Here is a 4,568-nt window from a genome sequence, read left to right on the forward strand (position 1 = left end):
GGGCTGCCTCGTAAGTGCCTTATGCATATCCAAATGTCTGGCATTTCCATTTTGTAATATTAATATGTTTAAATTGTGCTATTGCAGTCTGGACCGTGACAGCTCCCCGCGATCCTCGACGGAGGGTTCGCTAGACTCAAAGGAGATGGCTAGCATGTCTCCGCCGCCCGCTCACTCTGTCTCGCCCAAGGGTGATGACGAGGTGGTGTCCCAAAGGACCTTCCCCGGCCGGGGAAGGTTCTAGAGATCGTCAAGGCGGCGCCCCAGGATGACTCCTCGGCCGCCGGACACATGGGAAAAAAAAGCCCCCATGGGGACTGGTGATGGCGGCCGAGTTCCATTCGGCCCTCAGCCAGATACTATTCCGGAGACCTACACGGCTCCGGAGTCCAGCGAACGGCCTTCCCCAAAAGGAGGAGGTGTGCCTGTTCCGCCGGTGACCTCTGTCCAACCAGAGGCACCGGATAATCTGCTGGAAGCGCTGCGAGGCGCCTCCATTGTGGATAAGCACCGTATCCTTATGGGTACGGTGATCGAAAAGGTTCGGTCCGCCAAAAGTGGACTGACCGAGGCCTGCGCTAGCCTTTTAACAGGCTTTGAGGTAATAGAAAGAATATCACAATGTAGACAGTAGCCCCTGATGCTCTGTTCGGTGTCCGGAAAGGAAAAGCCGAGCAGAGGATCAAAATAATTTTCACAGGAGTCTAACATAAGATGTCTATGTGAATAAGCAGGCGTCGCTGCTGGCCACTGCCGCTCATACTGTGGAGGTCTCCGGACTGAAGCAGAACCTGGAGCGGGCTGAGAAAGAGCTCGGCCTCATGAAACAGCAGCTGGAGGATAGCCAAGGTATGCAGTAACCTGCGTGTATATTTAGGAAAGATGAATGGTTCATGCTGACTAAAGTGTCATGAACTTTATTAGGGGCCACGGCCGAGGTGGCGGCCCTCAAGAAGGCGTTAGCTGAGGCCGAGGACAAAGCAGCCAAGGAACACGCCACACGCGAGAAGCACGAGGCTCGGATCAGCGAGGTCTAGCAAGAGCTCCAGGACGCCATCAAGAAGTATGAGTCCCTGGAGCGTGATTCTAAGACGCAAGGGTCCGAACTTGCGAAGGCCCGCCAGAGCGCACAAGATGCCCGAGCCGAAGCCCAGAGCGCCCTTGAGGAAATCCAGGCGGCCAAGAAGATTGCCGCGGGTACGGCTTTCGTTATGCAAAGCAAGTATGCTAAGGAAACGTTCTTTTTGCTTACCCGAATTTGGAGCTCTCCAGGGGCGTTTACGGATTTGCCGCGCAGCGTAGCGGATGCTGCCGAGTTCTATCGAGCCAGAGAAGGGAGTTCTATGGAGAAGCTGTTCTGGTCTCAATACCTTGGACCATAACATCCGGTGCCCTTTAGCGACCAGCTAAAACAGCTGGTCGAGTTGCACAAGGCGGAGCTAGCCATGAAGGACCTAATAGTCTGACTATGGCCTGCCGAGCCCATGCCCAGCAGCTACTTCGGACTGGTGAAGCGGCTTGTGGGTGCCTGCCCACGGCTTGAAGTTATAAAGCGGTCGGTATGTATCGAAGGTGCACGGATGGCCTTTGCCCGCGTCAAGACGCACTGGGCGAAGATGGATGCCAAGAAGCTTGTCGGGTGGTAGGTGCGACATATGCCAGCGGGTGGCTTATCATTGTGGGAGCCAGTAAAACATCGCCAGTGCCTGGAAACGGGATGAGGCGAAGACATGCACGCCGGCGAATCTTACCCAGCTTTGGGGCTCTCCGTGGAGATAACACCCCTACTGCTGCTCTGCGGGGTCTCCGCATGATCACTAGATGAACAAGTAGCTACACGATGCTCCTTGAGCTATTTGGCGAGAGGAGGAAGAAGGGCTCTGCTTGCTCTCTTCTCCTCCCTACGTGGTGTCTAAAACTAACAGGGATCCACCCTTTGCATGGGTGTCCCGGGGGGTTTATATTGGCCTACCCCCCGCGGGTACAATGGTAATCCGGCTGGGTGTGGGGCCCAGCCGTCTGTGTCTTCGCTCTCCGGCTTCTGCGCCGGCTGCTGGGGCCCGCCGGCTGGTGGGTCCCGCCGGCTGCCGGCTCCCTGGTCGACAGGCAGGCCCCACTGTCCAGGGCCTTGTCGGTGGCTGGTTACTGTTGCTCAATCTTGGTGACGAGGGCTTCACCGAGGTAAGCATGGCTACAGTGCTGCCGTCCGGCGGGTGACCACTGTAGCCTCACCGCGTCTTGTCTCCTTAATGGGGCGTCTCCTTCGAGGGGGTGGCAAGCCGGCTGGAGAGGGCCGGCTCCGTCTCGGGCCGACTGGGGGAGGCCAGGCCGCCTTCAGGTGTCTCTCTACCTGAAGGGGCCCACCGCCCGTGGGCCGTACTGGTAGCCCTTCGTGGATGACATCAGGGTCAGTGTGGCAACAGTGCCGTGTCGGACGGGTCATGGCCACCCGTACGGTGCACTGTGCCAGGCGCGCTCCGGGATTCGGGGGTGGCAGGCTTCACTGTAGCCACGCCCCATCACATCGCCGTTATGTGGATGCAGACTTCGGGGGTACTGTCTTGACCGCTTTATGGGAGCCGGCTCCTTGGAGTCGGCCTTCTCGCAGCCGGCTCCTCGGAGCCGGCCCTCCCGCGGCTTTCTTCATGAGGGCTGAAGTCGGGCCACCTTCCAATAGCCGGCCTGGGTGACAGCCGGCCAGGGGAAGGCGGCCCCATGTCTTGGATTCTTAAGAGCCGGATCGGCTCGTAATTTTTTTAGAAAGGCCAGGGGGAGCCGGCTAGGCTACCCGTGGTCACTTACTCCGACAGTAGTCCCCGAAGCTGAGCGAGCTTCGAGGCTGATAAAGGGACGAGAAGCTTGGTCAGCTTCCTATCCTGAGGGGCCGGCTTTGCTTGTGCGCGCCGACTTCGGAGAGCTCCGTTTCTCGTAGGCGGGAACGCGGGCCACGTGGCGAGGAAATCCTGCCAACGCACGCGCGCGACGGGGCGCCGCGGCAGGCCCGGGCCCGCCACTCGCAGGCCTTGGTCCGAGCGCGGATCTTCTGTGGCCCACATGGACCACTTGCCTTCCCGCGGCGGTTTTATTCTGCCATCAAGGCACAGTAATCGCGGGACGTGGGGGAGTGGGCGCAGTTGATCCCCACGTTCCCCCACGCCGCGCCTCCTCGGCTCCGCCGCGCGATCTATAAGTAGGAGGAGGAGGGGGAGCGGCAGAGGCTCGCGCGCTCTCCCTCACTCCGCCCCCTTCTCGCCCTCCTTCTTCTTCTCTTCCCCGCAGCAGCTCTTTGCCGCGCCGTTCCGCCGCCGCATCGTCTTGCTTCTCGCCGCGCTGCCCCATGGCGCTGTCAAGCTCGTGGGATGGCTCCAACGTCCATGAGGACCACGTCGCGTTCCTCCACCAGATGCGATGCCTGCCCGGTGAGAACTTCGTTCGGGTTCATCTAGCGCCGGAGAAGGAGATTTCTCTGGTACCGGAGGAAGGCGAGCGGGTGATCTTCCGCTCGCACTGCTTGCGCGGCTTTGGCCTTCCGGCGAGCGGGTTCCTCCGGGCCTTCCTTGAATTCTACAACCTCCAGCCACATCACCTCACGCCCAACGTGGTGATGCTACTGTCGGCCTTCGTCACGCTGTGCGAGGGCTTCCTTGGGGTCCTCCCCACGCTCGAGCTCTGGGCGGAATTCTTCCAGAGCAAACTCGGCACCGTTGTCGCGGGCGTGCCCGCCCCCTGCGGAGCCTTCATCGCCATGAGGCGGGTGAGCGAGAACAATCTGTTCCCGTCCATTCCGCTGATCCAGTCGGTGAAGCTTTGGCAGAAGTCTTATTTCTACGTGAGGAATGTCGCCCAGCAAGGCGACTACGTCAACCTACCGGATTACGTAGCCGGCCCGCCGGCTGGGAGGCAGCCTTCGTGGAGCTATCGGGCCAGGTCGCTGTCTCAGGCCGGGAATGCAGCCGTCTCCCGGCTTCGGGTGATGATCCAGTCGGAGGGCCTGACCGGAGCCGACTTGGTGGCCGCCTTCGTGGAGCGTCGGGTTCTTCCCCTCCAAAGCCGGCCTCACATGGTTTGTCAGATGAGCGGCCGCTTCGACCCATGCCGGCTGAGCACCAGGGAGATGCCTCATGCGGAGGTCTCCTACATGGTGAACTATATCTCCAACTGCAAGCTCACCGAGGATTGGCGGTACGGCAAGGGGCCGTACTCTCGCGCCAACCCTCCGCCCGTCGTAAGTTTTTTCTTCTTTTCTTCCTTTTGTAGCCGGCCTCATGATAGCCGACTCTTGATCAGTTCGTTTGCCTTTTGCAGAACTCTCTTCTCTCGCCGACAGCCGGGGCCGCGGGGGTAGAGCGCCAGCTCCTCCCCGACCGCATGGTGGACGACGCCGACGACCCGGACTTGGGAGCGGCCGCCTTGGAAGACGCCATCGTGGGGGAAAGCGACGGGGCCGGAGGCGCGGGGCTCACGGCCGGCTTCCAGGACTAGCCGGATGATGCCGAGGTTGAAGTCGCCCCGCGCCGCCAGCCGGTGCCTGATCATCAAAGCGCGAGCTCATCCGCCGCGCCGGCTAC

The sequence above is a fragment of the Triticum urartu genome, chromosome 4 (assembly GCF_003073215.2).
Source record: "Triticum urartu cultivar G1812 chromosome 4, Tu2.1, whole genome shotgun sequence".
NCBI lineage: Eukaryota > Viridiplantae > Streptophyta > Magnoliopsida > Poales > Poaceae > Triticum > Triticum urartu.